Genomic DNA, 20,170 nt, shown 5'->3' with positions numbered 1-20,170 from the left:
CTCTGTCTCAAAAATAAATAAACGTTAAAAAAAAAATTAAAAAAAAAAAATAAAGGAATAAAGTATACTCGGAGACCCCTCCTCAGTCCCATTTTCTCCCTCCCTCCCCCAAAATAATCACTTCCCAGAATTTGCCGCTGGCCCTTCTCAAGAAATCTCTCTACATTTTCTAGCTCTTTAAGATCCCACTGACAACATAAGGTACGGTTTTGCACGTTTAACACAGAGATAGGACGGCGCTGCGCACACCCTTCAGCGGGCCTTCCAGGCTCCACACGGTGTCTGCAAGGTCCAGGCGCGTGTGGCCTGTCCTCCAGAACAGCCCTGGATGACGGCGACATGCCTCCGGGACCCCGATGTGCTTTCCGACCGTTCGCTCCGGGATGCCGCCATGACGGTTCTTGTAAGCGTCTCCCCAGGACATCGCTAAGAGTGCTCCAGGATACAAGCGCCTTCTACACCTCACTGCGACGTGGTCATTCCGGATCACGTGCCCACCGACGGGACGGAGGTCACACCGTGAGCCCTCGGTATATTCAGACTTCAAATCTTGCCATTCGGATGGGTGTGTAAAACGGCGGAGGGGCCTTACTTTTGAAAGCCATCGCCTCACCGGGAACAACCCCTCTTGGTCCTCACTAGGGGACCCATTCACAGGGAGCAGGGGCCTGTGTTCTGATGAGCCAGGTGGCCCCACAGTGCCGGCAGTCAGACCACAGGAGGGTGAACGCCACCGTCTCCCGAGCCCTGGAAGCTAGGATCGCAGACTAACACCCACCAAGGAGAGGGGCTCAGACAGCAGGTGCAACTCTGATGCACTGTGGGATTCTGAGAAGAAAATGTCAAGAGAGGGGGGATGTCAGGACCTCCGGCTCTGAGCCCCAGCCCCTCCAAGCAGACAGATGAGTCCAGCGATGTAAACATCTGTAGAACTGATAGGTGCAAGGCACTGACTAGGCAAGGATTTTTTTTTAATTCTTATTTACAGACTTCACAAGCATCTATCCTGAAATCACTCATTACCAACTCAAAAAAAAAAAAAAAAAAAAAGCAAAACTCTCTACCCTCACAGCTTTATCTGAACAACTGTAACGGGAAAAATGAAAACTTTACCGTGAGGGGGGAAAAATCTGGCTAAACCAGCTCTGCAACTTAAGGTTAGGTATGTACCACTGTTCATATTCTCGAGGTTTCCTCAAGAAACAATCTGACAAGATTCCCTAGCTTCTCTCACCCATTAATTTTTAGACAAGAGTTTAGGTAGGGCGGAGAAGAACCAGCCTTGACCGAATTAGCAGTTTCTTTCGGTCCCCTGGACGCCCCCTCTGGACCTGGAGGTCGATGACCCACCTACCAAAATGAGACATCAGCCGCGCCGGGCTACGTGACCTCGAAAGGTGTTCTGTGGGGCTGAGGGGACACAGGGATCGAACAGCCGCAAGGTGCTCCAGCCCCCTCCAGGGTGAAGGAGGACGGGGGACGCAGGCTTCCACCAGGAAGGCCATCTCGGGAGGGGCTCAAGAGGGTTCGGGGAGGGTAGGCCCAAGACAGAGGGACAAAGGCCCGGCTGCCCAGGGGGTGGTGGCCCCAAGTCGTCCACCTCCCTCCCACTGTCCTCTGTGGGCAGTGAGACTATGGGGGAAGGAGCACTTGCAGGGGCAGCAGTGTTCAGATTTAGGGGCGGCCAGGGGAAGCCAGCAGAAACCTGAACGAGGTTTCTTATCCTATGCCCTCTGGCCCGTGTGCCCACAGTAGCCACCCCCTCGCAGGAGCCTCCTGACCTTGGCTGACCTTGTGCCATGCCATTTTCCTCCCACCCCTGGTCATTCCCTTCCTGACTCCTTTGCTGAGTTCTCTGCCTCCAGTGTGCCCAGCGCTGCCCACGCCTGCCCTCAGCCCTTGGCTCTCCTGCCTTTAAATTCCATCCCTCGGGAACTCATTCACTCACCACCAGGCCTGAGGACCTGGGGCCTGTCCTGACTTCCCCTCCGCCCCCTTCAGTCCTTGTATCTATGGAGCACCTACTACGCGCCAGGCACCGTCCAGGACACGGGGAGTTCAGCACAGAGGAGACAGCCCTGCCCGGTGTCTTGAACACTTCTGCTGATTCGAGAGGTCTGTGAGACCACCCCTCCGGCCCTCTGGGTTTTTGACCCAGACCTTGATTCACATCCCAGTCACGCCCAAGGGCACACCTGGGCTCATCCTAGTCTCCTCCCTCCCCTGCCCCCGAAAAACAGGTTCCATGTCCTCTGACTCTTTCTCACCTCTGACATCGGCCACGGGCCCTCTTAACCTTGGATCCAGGCTCCAGGCCCTCCACCCACTCAGCTCTCCAAAGACGGAGGTCTTCCTGACCCATCACTGCGGCCATCGTGCCGCCTTCCTGCGCGAAGTCTCCAATGGTCGGTTGGCCCCCCCATCACCACACCTGGGTCCCCAGGCCCGGTACTCTTCCGCTGGGCCCCAAGCTCCCTGACTCCCTTTCCGATCCAGCCACGGCATCCCCAAGTTTACTGGCCCTGCTCACGTGCGCGCCCCTTCCCAAGACCCCGCCCCCTTCCCTGCTGGCCACGTGATCCTACCCTTCACCTCCCACTTCAGACGGTGCCTCCTCCCAGAAGCCTTTCCCAACAGCTCCGGTACCAGTGGCCCTTCTCCTGTTGCTTCCTAAAGCACAAATTGTCTGTCCCCTTGGAGTTCTGTGCTGCTCAGGAGATTTCCTGCAGTCAACATGGCTGACTTTTTCCCCTAACAGCCCATCGCCCAGTTAAGGGAACACCCCCTGAGAGTGGGACAGGGTCGCAGATGTCATGGATCGAGTGCTCCACACAGGGAGCACCAACAGCTCGCACCTTGCAGGGTAAGATGGACTGAGCAGGGGAGGTCGGCCCGCAACTGGGGCAGAGGTGCAGGGCTGGAGGGGAAGAGACGGGAGGGGCAAATTCAAGACGCCCCCAGCGACACCAGAGGAGGTGTCGAGGCCAAGGCTCAGTGGGCGAGCAGGAGGACAGAAGCCAGCTCTGCACAGGGGGGAAGCACGGATGAGGCTAGCCTCAGCCCAACTGAAGGGAAGTGGGGCCACCGAGCAACCAAGCCCACAGGACTGACTTCCAACGCACTGACACTGATGCGGCATTAAAGGTTAAAGCCGCAAGTGAGTGATTAGTTGGCTTAAAAAGAGAAGAACAAATTTATCTGAAGTCTGAGCTTCTGGAGACACCCCGAGATGAAGGTCCAGAGAGGAAGGCCAGCAGGGTGAGCATCGGTCAGCTGATGCACTGGCTGGCTTCTGTGATGTGCGCCCCCACCCCCCAGGTGTCAGGGAGGACGCACACAGTGTGTGGCTCAGAATCTCGCCAGTGTCCTATATGCCTGTCCTCACCCCCCAGCCTTCCCCCCCTCTTCCCTGGCGGCAGCACCTCAGATCTGCCACAGCCGTGCCACTTGGCACGCCGGGTATGACTTCACCCTGGTCACTGCCAGCACCCCCAGGACGTGCAGGCGCGTCGCCGTGGCTAGGGCTGGGAGACTCGCCTCTTGGTGGCCAGACTTGAAATCAACAGTCCGCCATTAAAACTGAGCTTCCGAAGGGCCACCTGAACCACTGGGCTGCTGTCCCCACCCCCACCCCCACCCCGAGCTGGCTCCACCGCGCACGTTCTGGAAGGCATCTCTGTGGAAGAGACCGCCATGCTCCTCTCTGCTTTGTAAACTTAAGCATTCTGAAGAAAACAGAGCTAAGAGGCTTGTGGAAACACAGAGCACGTTAATTATCACCATGGAAAATCAAACCACACTGAAACTTCAAATCTAACTTTTATGAAACTTTGTGAACCTTCTCATATGCCAATCTCCCCCACAGGCCCCCTGTGGTGCCTTCTCTAGAAGCTTTGAAGTCAGAGGACAAAGTAGAATCACCTTTACGTCAACGTTTTACGGCTTGGGCTGTCTGGAATGTCTCAGGGTTGAAATTCTCACGATTCCATTTGCCAGCAGCAACTTACGGAGTTGTGGATTGCATCAGCCGTGAACGATCAGCAAACAACTACGCCTGCTCGTTTATCTACTCCGGTTTAATTTGAGCCCTTAAAATAAATGTTCACGTCTGCAACAAAGGGTCTGATGTGATTTTTTTTTGTCTGCAGACTATCAAACGAGCACTCCAAAGCTCTTCCTTTGGTAGATTTCAAGGTCGTTTGCTTCGCCAAGGTCTCACAAAAGCAAGTGTTGTTTTCCTTTGGAACCACTAAAATCTAAGTCCCGTGAGGGCAGGGGCCGTCACAATCCCCAGCTCCTAGCATTGTGCCCGGCTCTCCCTAACAAGCGATAAAGACGAACTTCATGAAGGAGCGAATGAACCTCGCTGGTTCGTGGCCATCATGAACTGCACTCGGGACATCCGTGCCCTTGCAAGGCGTACGCACGGGCTTCCTCCGTTCGTGAATATCTGGGTTCACAGACTACGCACAAGTGTGTAAACCCAGGCCGGCTGCCCCTAGGAGGACAGGCAACATGACACAGGCTACGTGGCTGCTTGCAGCTGACGGTCCGATGCCCCCCTCTGCCCCGTCCTGCCCACGTGCACCAGACACCCAGCCCTGTACAGCACCAACCATGACAGGGCTTAACTAACATCAGACTTTAACACCGCTCTCTGCCAAGGGGCTCTTCTGTCATCTGAAAATAATATACTAAATTATACAGGATGTCTAATAAACATTTAACGGCATGAGAAACACAGTAACTCCACAAAGTGCAATTCTTAAAGGCACAGAGGCCACTGCAACTGAAAGAAAGAAAAGATTTAACTCAAGCTGATCTGCATGAACATCAGTGCCTCTACAGCATCCAGAAATATGTTCTCAAAAGGTCATGTGCATAAGCATCCACTGTGAAGAATAAAAACAGTTGTTCTGGGTTTCTTGACAAATAAGAATAACCACTCTGTAATACGAGCAATTGCTGGTGGGCATGTGTAGCCAAACAAGCAGGGCTTTGTGCACCTGGCCCTCGCCACCCAAACACCACAGCAGGGCGCGTGGAAGGACAGGGCAGACAGGAGACTTGGACCTCGGATCCCAGGAGGCTCCAGCCTTCTCTCCCCTCTTGTGGCGTTGAGGCCGTGGGCAAAGACTCAGCCCTCTCTGGCTTTCCGCTTCTTCATGATAAACTCTCAGAGGACTGGTCTCATTTGGGGGATTCTACAAAGCCTTTCAGACAAACGATAATATCCATCGTGAATACTGTTTAGGAACTAGTATTTTCCAGTTTTAAAAAAATTTTTTAAGTTTACTTATTTACTTATTACTTACTTATTTTGAGACAGAATCCCAAGCAGGTTCCATGCTGTCAGCGCAGAGCCGGACCATGAGATCATGACCTGAGCCAAAACCAAGAGTTGGACGCTTAACCGACTGAGCCACCCAGGTACCTCTCATTGTTTTTAGAATTAAGGTGGCTCACAAAATACATTCCCCATCTTGAAGCACCCACAGATGAGATATTAAGTTTAAATAAGTTATTAAAAATAAGTGCCATCATTACGGAAACACAAATCAAAACCACAAGGACATCTTACCCTCACACCCATTAAGGATGGCAATCAAAACATACATACATACATACATACATACATAAATAAATAAATAACCAGGGGTACCTGGGTGGCTTAGTCGGTTGAGCATCCATCCAACTTTGACTCAGGCCATTATCTCACGGTTTGTGAGTTCAAGCCCTGCATCGGGTTCTCTGCTGTCAGCACAGAGCCCACTTCAGGTCCTCTGTCCCTGTCTGTCTGCCCCTCTCCTGCTCACACTCTCTCAAAAATAAATAAACATTGACACACACACACACACACACACACACACACACACACACACACACACAGAAAATAAGTACTGGTGAAGTAAGGCAATGAGCCCTTGCGCACCGTGGGTGGGATTGCAAACTGGTGCGGCTGCTGTGGAAAACAGTATAACCATTTCTCAAAATATCAAAAATAGAACCAACATATGATCCAGCAAACCTCTGGGTATATACTCAAAAGAACTGAAAGCAGGGTCTCAAAGAGTTATCTGCACGTCAATGTTCACAGCAGCGTTACTCACAAAAGCAACCCGAGTGTCCGCCCATGGAGGAATGAATAAGCAAAGTGTGGTCTATCCATACGATGGAATACTATTCAGCCTTAAAAAGGAAAAGCGTTATGTCATGTGCTACAACCAGGATCAACCTTGAGGACGTTGTGTTGAGCGAAATAAGCCAGTCACAAAAAGTCAAACACTGTTACGATTCCACTTACACGAACACCTACAGTAGTCCTCCATAGACGCGGAAAGCACCGTGGTTGCCCGTAGACGGGGGATGGGGAGTTAGTGTTCCGTGGGGACAGAGTTTTAGTCTCACAAGATGAAGAGCATTCTGGAGATGGTGGTAATGGTTTGCCCAATAGCGTGAATGTGCTTAACGCCACTGAGCAATACAGTTAAAAACAGTGAAGACAGTATCTTCTCTGTGTACTTCACAATTTTAAAAATTAAGAGAAGTCTGCCATCACATACACATTACGTGTGCCTCCTGACGGTCTGACGGAAATGCATGCCATCACCTAGGGAAGGATCTAGCCCCCCACCCCTGCCCCCCAAGAAAGCCCAAATGTGATCTTCCGAAATAGAAATAGATGCGGGGTGGGGGTAAGAAAGGGGGGGGGGTGTTCTGGTCAATTAAAAGAATGAAAAGACTAAGATGCATGAACCAATCACAACGTGAGGATCTTACTTGGTTCCTGAATCGGATTTTCTTTAATTATGATATTTATGGGAAAATGGAAATTTGGGTATTTGAGTAGATAGTTGATATTAATGATTTTTTTTGGGGTTTTTTTTGCCATCTGGGGGGAAATATGATAATGGATTGTGGTTACATTAAAAAAAAGTCCTTATCTTTTAAAGATACACACTGAAATATTTATGGATGAAACAAGATCCACTGTCTGGGATTTGTTTCAAAATTAAGTTGGGGTGGGGAATGAGAACATACAGCTAAAACGAGGTTGGCTGTGAGCAGATAATTATGGAAGCTGGATAATGGGTACAAAAGGATTCATTATGCTCTTCTGTTTGGGTATATATTTGAATTTAGAACCAAATTTTCCAAATACACTGAACGATATAGGGTATTTATCCTTTCTGAATTTTAAACTTCAGATGTGACATATCCAAACACATACCTGGCACCTATGTATCTAAGAAAACCAACACAACAGTTGCCCCCACACCGCCCCTGGCAATGGAACAATTTAAGGGCATACTTGGGTTGCAAATTATACCAGGATTTTAAATCTGCCCCTCAATGCAAATTAGGTCAGCATAATCACTCAAAAAGAGGAAAAACCCACCCTTTACAGTAGGCAACCCAAAGGGAAAGGGGGCAGGTCCTGAGCCCGCCCAGCTGGAAGCCATCTCTGAGCACCTTCTGAGCCTGTTAGTGGGGCTGGTGTTGAGAGGGTCACATGTCACGGGCAGCTGTTCTCTGTCAAGCTGAAGGGCAATTGCAGGCTGGAAGGGCAGGCAAATAATTCCACGGATGGCCTGGTGTGATTTGTAAAGTGAGCCAAACCGAACGCAGATACCATCTACTGTTTGATGGGATTTGTTCCATAAACGTACCAGAATGTAAGCTCCTTAAGGGCAAGAATTACCTTGACCTCTCCCCACCAACCCCAGAACCAAGAAAGAGGGTCTGGCCCATGGCCAGGTGCTCAATACGGGCTTCCTGAGTTACTGGTTGCTTGAATAGATGTCATAAATACATATATTTGTAGGGAAATATCCAAAGGAAATGAATCACAACGTTCACGGTATAAGACTCTGGTAGTGGGATTATGGGTGATCGACACAGGGCTACCCCCCACCCCCTGGACACGTGCAAATCTCACGCATGCTCCAAGGCCCAGCAGGACCATTACCACCACTCAGGACCTTCTGTCCACCCAGCCCCCTAGCACTGAGCTCCCAGCCCTATGCCTGGCTCATCCTCCTGCAGTGAAGGCAGGAGCTCCTGGACGCACAGCCAGTACCTGAACGAGCTCTGAAGCCCCAGTGTCTGGTGCAGAGCCAGGCAGTTCGTTAAATTCAAATGACCGAAACATCTCAGTCCCAAAAGACTGGGGCGACAGTGGGTTGCAAATGTTGACCCCTGTTAACTGGCCCTAAACACTAACCCACTGAATGTGGAAACCGATCTTCCACGTAGAGAATCAACTACTACACAGAGTTTCAGATAATCGGCACAAGCAAAAGGAGGGGAATCCGAGGCACACACAATGATCCGCCAGGACAGAAACGGGATGATCAGGAGCACAGGTTCCACTACCAGGTGGATGCAGCCGAAGTCCAACATTCAAACTCCCCCCGCCGGCAGGAACGAGGCAGGGCATACCCTCGCGCAAGCAGAATCGGTCAACACGAGGCACGTGCCTACCTCCTCCTGCAACCAAGCCCAAGTGGCCAACTCCAAAGCAAGTCAGAGCCTCGAACATCCAGAGACTCAGGATTTTGAGTCAGAGGAACTAGCACAACTCCTGGGTCGTAGCAGTAACTAGCTCGGGACGCTAGGGCAGGAGCAGCAGCAAAGGACCTGGCGCAGAGTTCTGAGTCAAAGCCCCTCTCCTCCCGTGACGCCCACAGACTGACTCAGTAGGGTGCCACACGGTAGAAACTCCTTCCTCACACTGTTGCTTTCTTTTTTTGAGGTATGATGTTGGATATATGGTGCTTAAAAAAAATAAACACGTTACCTTTTAGAGATACATATTGAAATATTTACGGGGAAGTATGATGTCCTTTCCAAAATGCAAGTAAGTGGGGGCAGAGATGAAACCAGGCATAATGTTAGGTCCTAACTTTGTAAAGCTGGTTGAGGGGTAGGAACACGGAGGTTTCGTTCTAGTTGCCTCTCTACTTTGGGGTCTGTCTGAAATTTTTCTTAAGTGCACTTCAAAATACCAGGCAGCAGCAATGCTAACTTCTTCAAGGACAGTTGGTAACACATCTAGGGCCTCTCCAAAAAAAAAAAAAGAAAAAAGAGGAGGGGAGGAGAGGAAGGAGGTGGGGTGGAGGGAGTAAAAGAAAGAGAAAGGAAGGGGAAAAAAAAAACCCACTACTGTCTTTAAGACACTGCCCATAAAGCTTGTGGTAGCAGGAAGAGAAGAGAAGAGAAGAGAAGAGAAGAGAAGAGAAGAGAAGAGAAAAGGAAAGGAAAGAAAAGAGAAAAGAAAAGAAAAGAAAAGAAAAGAAAAGAAAAGAAAAGAAAAGAAAAGAAAAGAAAAGAAAAGAAAAGAAAAAAGAAAAGAGAAAAGAAAAGAGAAAAGAAAAGAACAGCGTGGCTCACTAAGAGGGGAGTTTATTGAACAAGTAAGTTATCAAATCAGCGGAGAAAACAAGCCATGTCAGTATTAGATCATTAAATCAGCATTCTGGCAAAAAACAATATTTCCAAACGTTCTGATGACAGCTGGATCAAACCCGCCAATACTTGACAGTAATAAATACAGTTCTTTGGGAAGAGAACTAGGGAGTGACCTTACAGTTCCACTGAAATATGCCAAATAAGGGAAGCTCGGAGCTGCAGGAAATGGAAAAGACCAGCTAATATTTGGCAAGCTTCCTTTATGATCAACAAATTAAAATGTTAAGGAAGCAATTTGTTGAGAAAAGATATTTTTAAAAGGAGCTGAATCATGCAGGTTCAGCCCCGGATATGGTCAATTGGTAATTTTAAATCATTTTGTAAAAGTTAATGTTTTCAGCCCCCAGCAATCACATTGAAGACATCACCGAGTTAATCATAGACCCGCCTCCCTCCCAGCTCAGGTGGAGGCAGGGCCACCCGGTCTCCAGCGGCTGGGGCTTGGCTTACCCCCGGTGCACAGTGACTGCAAAGTCAGCTGCCATTGGAGGCGCTTTGACGAGAGGAAGAGAAACACGAATGCAGCCCGAGTCCAGCTTTAGGTTCCCAAAGACACCGGACGCCAATCCATCTTCAATCATTAGCCATCTGACCCACTTTGGATCTAGAAAGCCTAGGGTTACTGGATTTCTTCAAGGGGAGAAAGAAAAAAAAAAAAAAGGAGCAGTGTACTGGTTTCCACGATCCAGGAATAAATAGCAAGGCGTTCTTGGGATTAAAAAGCCGTTCCCATACTAGGGGCCAAGGTGTACCTTCATTAAGCAGCCACGGTTCACATGGTGGGGGGAGTGGGGGAGGGAGGGAACAGACTTTATAAATAGTGGCTCACGTGACTGATAAGTCAATGAAGAAGAAAAAGTCCAGGGAGGGGCCGGGAGGGGGTGCTCTCTTATGGGGGAAGGAACACCAGACCTGCGTCCTGAAGGAAGTAAAACCAACTGAAGCAAACCCAAGTCAGCCTCTGAGATGGAACCCCTGCCACCACTACCCCAAAAACAGAAACTGAAATGCTTCTGGCGACACTTCTGTCCATTTGCTTGGTAACAAGCTGCTTCAGCTTTGTCGTAACCTTGAGGAATCTAGATAACGGCATTTTTTTTTTTTTCTTAAATTCAAGCTCCCTGGTAATGAGTCCTGCTCCTGGGTGTAACAACTGAGACACAGTGTCCAGTGCTCAAAATACTCTGTTCTGGCCCAAGCACTGCACTGAGTGGAGGGCCTGGGCTGTGCACTCCGGGCATTTGCTTAAAATGCTGGCCTGGGGCCACAGATGCCTGACCTGACCCCTGAAGGGCCGCACTATCTGGAACGGCCCTGAGTGGCCGACAAGACCACGCCCAGGCAAAGGCTGGCTCCAAGGAAGGGGGCACTCGGCTCCCGTAAGAACCACCAGCACCAGGTGCCCACCACGAGGGACGAGCCTGACTGGAGAAAACACGTAGAGGGGCAAATTCACTGCTGTCCACACGGTTCACTCCAAGTCGACTGAGCTGGAGGATCCAGAATTTCCCAGGACTTAGTTCTACCAGCTGGCCAAAGGCATTTTACTAGTCCCCACCCAGAATGGAGAAGAGAACTCCCTTCTGTGTTGAAGTTCATTAACAGCTGCCCTCGAGCAAGGGAAGATCGCCTCTGCCACCTTCGGGGTCAGACTAGGAACCCCCACTGCTCCACCGAGACAGAGGGTCAGGTCAACAGGTCCTGCAAGGACATTTCGTGACTTTAGTCCCGTTCCCATAGTCTCCGTGCAAAGCTGGCTAGGGGTCCCGCTGGATACACGACATCCAGGCCACCATGCTCCACGTGGAGAAAGGGGACAGGGGCACTCGACCCACCCAAAACACCTGCAGACGCCCACGGAGCCGAGAGGGCCTCCAGGTGCTCACCCGCCCCGGACATTCAGACAACTCGCTCCCGGACTCGGAATCCTCAATTGCTAAGCCAGCCCGGTGAAGCGGGTCTCCGAAAAGCACCCGGAACTACAGCTAAGGGGGGAAAAATCCCCGCGAAAAACCCCCCAGAACACCTCCTTGCAATTATGCAAAGCCATGGGAAGGATGAAGTCATCCTGAGCCAAGTCGAGGTAAGGGGGCGACAGCCCTGTTGGGGCAGAAGTGGGGGGGAGAGGGGCAGACAAGCCCTGTCCACCCCTCACACATTTCAGAGAAGACGGTCCCTCGGCTTAAAGGAGCCGGAGTATTAATCCTCACTGGCTAAATGCCATCTTCTCGCTTCACCTGACTCCAACCTCACTCTGCTTTATTTAATTCAAAACAGCTGATTTCAGAGGTGTTCATCCTCATTTTTCATTCTAGTCCACATCTTTCCAAAAGCTGACTATTAAGAGCGGTGAAAGGCCTTTCTGTGTTGAAAACATCTTTTATGTGTTGAAAGTGGATGAAAGCCATGCATTTTGACTCCTGGAAAATAAAAAAAAATAAATAAAAAAAAATTTTTTTTTTAAAAAGCACTTCTTTTTATTTCTACGGATATTTCAAAAATGACATTTACTGAATGCTATGCCTATAATATGCGAGGCACTGCGGGAGGTGCGGGAGGCGCGGGAGCGTCAGAGCCCCTGCACAGCCCCTGCGCTGCTGAAGGCCTACAAGAGGCGCCAAACGAGGACCCAGGCGACCGACACCGGGTGCAATGCGAGCAGAAACCCGGGGCAGGCCCGGGGGGCCCGGGGGCTTTTAGAGGAGGGCAGATTCTGTCTGCTGGAGGGGATCGGAAGGGCTCCGGTCAAACAGAAACAGGAACTGGAGCTGGGCAGGGCTTGAGAGGCTGGGGGAGAAGGACGGGAGAGGGTGCTCCTGGGAGAAGACAGAGGCATGACCGAGGAGGGCCGGTTCAAAGGCCCAGGGGCCTGGTACAGCCGGCACGTGTGGGAGTCGAGGAGGTGGAGGTCAAGGAGGATGAGGCCTGAGGAGGGATCCCTGAGTTAATTTGGCTTCAGGAAAGCAGTTTCGGTTTGACACTGAAGGGCCCAGAAAGAACGAACAGGAAAGCTCGTAAGCTTCTTCTCCCGGGGGGTCCGGAGGAGGCTTTTCCTCAAGGGCCCGAGCAACAGTGGCTACGGCAGCGTGACCGGCTGCCCCCCAGTCGTGGAAACTGGAGAAACGGTTGAACTTCATCTAACTGGGGCAACTTTTGAAGTCACTAACCACAAGGAGGAAGCATTCCCTTCGGGCCTGCAGGAAACAGATTGCATTGCTGCGTCTGTCCCGGCTCGGAGAGGCCCAGCCTTCTCAAGGCTTTCCTAAGACCCGTCTGCTCGGGCCATCCTTCTGTGAAGCCCGCCTCCTTCCCACATCCACGAGCCTTCTTGACGGGCCCATTTTTGGAGCCTTCAATTACAGAATGGGAAAACAGCGGCCTGGGTAAACAATTAAGGTCAGGGAGGAGAATGGATGGACACACAACTCTAATGAGGTAAACAAATTGCAACCGTGGAATAACATTCTGGTCATTACGTATCGTGACAACTTAAAGCTTACTGGTTACTTGCACGCTTCCTGCTGACCCAAGCTGTTTCTCACACGGCGGTGGGGGGAGAACACGGAGAAGGCGCCAGACTCAGCGTTGGAACTTAAATTATAAAACCCCTGCGGAAACACTGAGGACTCTCCCACTGTGCCACCTGCAGGCGCCCTAAGCCTCGTGAGTTCGAGCCCCACGCTGGGCACAGAGGTTACTTAAATAAAATAAACTTTAAAAAAAGGTGGGGGGGAAGGAGAGAAAACGGAGAGGGGGGATTGTATCGCAATCCAAAGTGAGTCTGTTTTTAGTCCTTTTGAGCATGTGTGCGTGTGAATAAAAACGGGTGGGAGCACGTTGCTGCGAATGAGGTGCCATTTCTTGGTCCAGCAAGGGTGTAGGGTTAATAATAGCTCCTGTTTACAGAGCGGCTCCCTGCCGGCACCTCACATCTACCCCCTCGTTTTGTTTTTGTAACCACCCAGCCAAGAAGGTCTCGCCTCATACAGGTGAGGGAGGTGAGGGTGTGAGGCCAGGCAACCAGTAACCAATGCAGGCAGGACTGGAAGCCGCGCCCCCCCCTCCCAGCACAGCCAAGGCCCCTACGGTAAGGAGACGGCTGTTCTCGGCCGTTCCTGAAGCAGCTCTGAAGACAATCCCAGCATGTGCTTCCCATGTGTCACTCACTGGCAGCCTGGCTGGGAGCAGCTCCCAAAAGATCGCTGTGAAAGACAAAACTGGTGTCTCCTACAAAACCGGTGTCCTCGTAGAAAGCCTCAGCCCATCCATAAATTCGGGACTCTTGAAAACGTGTGAGTTCCAGGTTAATGTGGCAGACCAACACATGCGTCATCTCAGCAGTAAGGTCTGAACTCACAGGACACAGAGGAGAGGGGAGGGAGCAAAAGGGAAGCCCCTGAACGTGAGGGGCTGGAAGGTGGCTGGACCAGCCACACCGCAGCCTCAAGAGAGCAGAGGAAGCTTACGGCCTGACCTCAAGATGGGACCCAACATGCAGTAAGGTCATCTGTTCCACAGAACTTGGACAGGGAGCGGCAGGGGCTTGGCAAGGTGGGGCGCAAGGTGGGCAAAATGCCATTCAGAGGCGCAGGCAGACCCCTCCCCCACCTCAAGCAGCCTGGGACCTCCCCCCACCTCACCCCCATCGGCAGAAGACTGAAATTGCTCTCCGCCACACGCAGGGGGACTGAGTGAACATCCCAGGCCCTTCCCCGGCCTGGGCACTGGAAAACCGGCAGTCAGCTGTCTCGCCCCCAACCTCCCCTCCCTGCGGGGAAACCAAGGGCCTCTTGCTAAAGAAACTGTCAGCTCAAAAGAAAAGAGCCACAGACACTGACACATCAGGGACTCCCCCCCCAAAAACACCTGACTGATCTCTTACAGGGAAGGCCACCACCTGTCAACTGTCCCCAACCCTGCACCCCCCCCCCCACTCTATATAAGCATGCTGATGCCTTGCTCTTAAGTATGGACAGATGACAGAAATGTCACCAGGCATTTGACGAAACCTCTAACTGGGACCAAGACAAAGAGAAAAAAAAAAAAAAGAAAAGAGACGAATCAACAGGAGAAGGGATAAATAAAATTGGTCCAGTCACACAACTGGGTACCAACATCAGAGAAAATAGAGACCACGTTTCCTGCAACATCACAGATGAATCTCCGTGACACTATAGTCAAAAAAGTAAGTGCCAGCAGTCGGCATGCCAAATGATACCATTTTTACAGAGCTCAAAACCAAGCAAGAGTAAATACCACAGCATATACACATTTGCGATAAACGACATTATTTTAAGGCTATGACATAATAGATACAGAACTGAGGACAGGGGTCGCCTGTCTGGATAAGGAGGCAGAGAAACAGGAGGGAGTCTCCCGGTGGATGCAAATTATTGGGGATGTTCTTGGGTTCAAGAGAGAGGAGGGGAGAGACGTTTGCGGATTTTAGTTACTACCCTTTGTGACCAAAATGTGTTCCATCCAATTGTTTACAGATATTAAATAAGACGGATTTTAAAAAGTAAAAAAATGAAGAGAAGTCAACGAAGACAAGAGAACTTTTGAAAGAAACCGTGGTGAATGCAGCCGGTGAGATCAAAAAGGACCCTTCGGGTAGGAACAAGAGTAGGGCGTAAGAATGTAACATTCAGAGAACAAGAAAGAAAACTCAGAAGTTACAACCATGACAGATAAAAGTACAGGAAGATTGGACGGTTGAACAGTTCTCCCAGATACATCAAAAAAGACAAAGACATGAAAAATGGAAGGGGAGAAAAATGGCCAGATTCGGCCACGAGGCCCAGCGCCTGCATAACGAGTTCTGGAGGACAGAGAACGAGACCCACCCCGAGGAGAACCGTCACGATCCCGGAGAACAGCAGGCGAAGATCAGGGCTCTAAACGGTGTCACAGAGAAACGGCAAAGGATGGGAAACGAGACTGTCCTTGACCAGCGGAGCCACGTCTTTGACTTGCGAGGGTGGAATTCTAGAATTCTATGCTCGGCAACCATCTTTATCAGGAAGCTACTGGAGGAGATTCCCCAAATGAGAGAAAGACAAAATCGCAGAATTCAGGAGACAGGGATCCAAAGCAGGAGGGGGAAAGGGTGGCCCAAGATGATGGGGAAGGGACCAGGAGGAAAGTGGGGGCCCTGTGCCAGGCAGCAGCCCGTCCCAGCAGGAGAAGGACAAGGGACCGGGAGGGGGCTCCCAAAGAAAAGATGAACCCCTACCTACCTGATGTTTTAAGATACGTGTTGCTGGAAAAGAGTTTGGGGGTAAATTAGACCTTGTACACAGAAACTCCTATTTCCATAGTCGTAGCTATCCAAATGCCCAATAGTTGAAAATCGGGTGAGCAGAGAAACAGGGCCACTCTGCAGGGGCCCCATGGTGAGGCCTCCACTGCACCTGCCGGTCCCAGTCCCACGGCACCCCACCAGCAAGCAATGCCCACGCTGAAACCTGGGGACCAGGTGCAGAAGCCAGCTGCACAGACAGAGAACAGTTCCAGGGTGCAGGTGCTGATGGTGGGGAGAGGTGGGCAGGGGGCCGGGGCTGGTCCTTTTCTCATACTGATAGAATCGGGGTAAAAACTGAAAATAAAGTGCTTTGAGAGAAAGAAAACCTGCAAAAACAATGACTACCGTTAGGCCATTTTTATTTTAAAATGAAATACATTCAAAAGGACGGACAACCTTCTTTTTTTTTCTTTTTCTGGTTCCTTCAACAACTCCACACTGTGATAACCATAAGGATCACATGGAAGAGTGTTTATTCTGCCTTCACAACTGTTTTTCCTCCCAAGCTTCTCATCCCTTACCCTTTCCTTTTTTTTTGTTTTTGGTTTTTTTTTATTTTTTTATTTTACTTATTTTTAGGTAAAGTCTATGCCAGTGTGGGGCTCAAACTCACAACCCAAAAGATCACGGGTTGCACACTCCTCCAACTGAGCCAGTCAGGTGCCCTCCCTGACCATTTTCTTAAAAAATTTTTAAGTGTTTATTTATCTATTTTGAGAGAGAGAGACAGAGTGAGCAAGGGAGGGGCAGAGAGACAGGGAGGGAGAGAATCCCAAGTTGGCTCCGCACCGTGAGCACGAAGCCTGATGGGGGGCTCGAACTCAGGAACCGTGAGAGCATGACCTGAGCCGAAACCAAGAGTCGGACGCTTCACGGACTGAGCCGCCCAGGCGCCCCCCTCCCCCCCCTGACCATTTTCTCAAGGCAGAACCTAGGAGCTCTGCTCCAACCTGGGCTGGAAATGTCAGGTGGAGGGGGCTCCCAGCCTCCCACTTCCCCAGAGGCTGCCGGGAGCTGCTGGGACCGAAAGCCCGGGAGGCCCTTCCTGTAGCCCCGGGCCCAGCCGGGCACCCGGGAGCACCTATGTCTCAGGGGAGCCTCGAGCCCCTACCAGGCACGGAATTCTTTTTCCTTATCATCCAAGATTTCTCCCCAGTAAACTTTCTGACTTTGCTCCTGAAATCCCTAGGGGCTGCTGCATGTTCTGTAAAACGATTTCACCATTTCCTCCAAATTTTGTCTTCCTCTTACATACCTAAAAGTCAGACCCAAGTGCGCTTTATAGGAACTGCCTACATTCAAGATCCAGGCAACAGTGCCAGTCCGTTAGAGATTACATGATCCAGGAGGGAGGGAACGCTAATATTAGCCACTCTGCCCCTCTCCCATCCCCCCACGGCGGCTCCCCTTCAGAAAAGGACAGGGCTGACTACATAACAGCCCAGATCTGCCGCCAAGGAAGAAACACCTACTTGGAAACAGCCTTCCAGATCCTGGCCAAGAAAACAAAACTCAGAGCCTGACACGTAAGTCACATGGCAAGCTGCTGGGTCCTGCTGGTCGCTGTCAGCAACCACCGGAGACAAAAAAAAAAAAAAACCAAAAGATGCCTTGCGCGTTGCTCTACACGCGCTCTCTTTTCTATCTGCTGTGCATTCGAGAAGCTGCTAGGATGGCTTGTTCTCATCCTTCGAGGTAGGCACATTCCCCAGGCACACAGCCTCGCTGTACCGACACGGTCCCTTCTGAACAAAACTGGGCCCCCGGAGAGGCCCAGCAGGCCAAGGAAACAGGAGGAGAAAATTCAATCACTAGTCCCAACCGACACCGGAGAATCCTTTGGCCATCTGGATCTGAAAGGACTTCCACTTTCAAAGTCCTCCTCTCCGTAGGAAGTTTGCCACCAAATATTAAAAGCCCAAGGTGCCAAGCACTGCATGACTCACGTTTTTCATTTGCCCGCTGAATGTCTGACGTGCAAGCTACTCACGCCCAGGAGCAGGCTTTTGCCTTAAAAATGCAATTATTCAAACTGAATTGGGTCTAATGTGGAAGCAGATATTTTTAATCTTCTAAGGCAGAACAGTCTTTGGGGAAAAAAGCGTAAAAGAAAAATACCAACGCCACAACATCGGTACGTACCCGGTGAGCCAGACGGCCCAGGCATCCCTGCCACCCTGACGACGGGACATCTCGGTCTGGGTTACTACCACTAGTATTCTTTTCAGAGAGGGCGGTCTCTTCCGGTGAGCTGCCTCCCCTGTAACACCTTCCTTGACTTTTTCAGGCTAGACCAACCAAGGATCGTGGATCAGGCACCGTCCTAAGCGGAGTCTTAACAAAACCCTTACGAAGTGAGAGTAGTCTTACTATCACCCTTGTACAGACAGAGGAAGCAGGTTAAGGGCCCAAGGTCACACGGCTCATAAATGGAAGAGCAAAGGTTCCAAGTCAGAAGGGTCAGCCGCCCAGGCCAGCGTGCCCTCAGCCGGCAGGGCAGGCAGCTGACGGCTTCTGGGCGCATCCAAAGGCAGGCCACCCAGACAACCCCACGTTCTCACACCGAGAGCCACCATTTCCAGATGACGGTACATCATGGGCCCGGCACAATGAGTGGAAGAAAGGCGCCCCAAAGTTCAACTTCCAAGTGAGTGTCTTCGGTCTCGGCCCTGACATTTGCTACAGCACAGGAGAAAATACGCCTCCTCCACAGGGATGGTCGGCACAGGGGTCTAACCAGAACCTAACTTAATCACTTAGTGGCTCGGGCTAAGCATAATGAAGGTTAGTGCCGAAATCCGTCCCGCATCCGTACGTTCCTCAACAGTCTGCATGCAGAAACTGCCCCCGCACGACACAGCCCCGGGGCCTGCAATTCTTTTGTCTTTCTGGTCTTCTGCTCCCAAGTGGACAGCCAGTCCTACCTCGAGGACGTCTCTTGCCTTCTTCCGATTTGTTGTTTTAATGTGTTAGGACCTTGAGAAGCAGATGATCGATACTATTAGAAGCGTGTGTACAAGAGGAGGTGGGTGCAAGCGAGGCTTGGGAGGGGGCAAGAGAGGCGCCCTTGGAGAGCCATCCCCTGGCAGCTCAGCCCCCTGACTGCTACCTGTGTTCTGGAAAGCTCATCGGAGCAGATAAGGGAAGCGTCATTCTCTTAAAATATGAATTAAATAAAACCAACCCTCCCTTTTAAGGATCTAGCCCAGTGCTTCTCAAATTCTAATGCGTCTATGAATCACCTGGGGAATCTCATAAAAATGCAGATTCTGACTCAGGAGGTCTGGCTGGGGCCTGACATTCTGCACTTCTAACAAGCTCCCAGGGGATGCCCAAACGGGTTTGTGGACCTCTTTGAGTAGCGAGGGTCTACGTTAGAACAGCGCTGTCCAGCAGAAACGTAATAGACCCATTTTAACTGTTCTCGCAGTTAGCCCCAGGTCTAGCTAGCTGGCCTCCTCCATGCCGTCCACCAGAATTCCTGGGTGTTAGCTGGGAAGTGATCAGAATTTTAGCTGTGCATGAATTTTAGTTGGATGTTCAACCGCTGTCAATTCATAATCAGTCCATACTGTACCCTATTCCTATCATGAGAAACTTTTAAAAGCTACCAATACCCACCCCAAACTAGCAGAATCAGAATCCCTGAGGGTGGCCCATGCCCAGGGGGATCTGCGGCCCAGGACATCAGAGGCAGGTAGCCCCAGGAAAACAGGTGTGGCTGGAGAGAAGACCCCAAGGTTGCCTAAAGGGCCTCAGTGCACCCCCTCAAGCCCTCTAACCACCAAACTCAGTGACTGACAAGGTGTGGCCTAAGTCTCCCTCCTCAGGGGCAAGGGATCAGCTAATACCCTGGGGCCCAGGCCGAGGGGATCAGGGGTCACCAGGAAAAACAGTCTGAAGGAGAGGAAACACTAGACAAAAGAAATCAACCAGCCCAGCAACCTGCACAGACGAAGCAGAGTTCATGGATCCGAACTGAAACAGATGCAGCCAAAATGAGCAGAGAGGACAGAGACGGGCTGGTGTTAATAGGACAGAGATACTGACTTTAGAAACGGAGAGGAAAAAATAAATACGGGAGTGGGTCTTAATCATTTCAGGAATAATCTGGATTCTGAATTTCAGGAAAAGAAAATAGATGGCATAATTATAAAATCCAGCAGAGGGGAAAAAAAAAAATCAACCCAATCAAACATTGCAAGGAAAGATACCCTCCCAAAAATAATGGTAAAAAGAAAACATAAAATAATACTCCAGAAGTGCTAATATAATCACAATTACCCTAAATGTATGCCAGTTAAATTCACTAATCACGGGGCGCCTGGGTGGCACAGTCGGTTAAGCGTCCGACTTCAACCAGGTCACGATCTCACGGTCCGTGAGTTCGAGCCC

At 50.7% G+C, this 20,170-nt stretch overlaps 1 protein-coding gene across 8 annotated transcripts in view; it reads right to left on the bottom strand.

Moving 5' to 3' along the window:
• The window catches only part of CUX1 (cut like homeobox 1), a 369,562-nt gene that overhangs the window by 326,917 nt on the left and 22,475 nt on the right, over window positions 1-20,170 (bottom strand). The gene's annotated exons all lie outside the window — the stretch shown is intronic.

Source organism: Puma concolor, chromosome E3, assembly GCF_028749965.1.
Source record: "Puma concolor isolate L17-30 chromosome E3, mPumCon1.1.hap2, whole genome shotgun sequence".
NCBI lineage: Eukaryota > Metazoa > Chordata > Mammalia > Carnivora > Felidae > Puma > Puma concolor.
The sequence above is the reverse complement of the archived record's forward strand: the minus strand, read 5'-3'. Positions and strand labels throughout refer to the sequence as shown.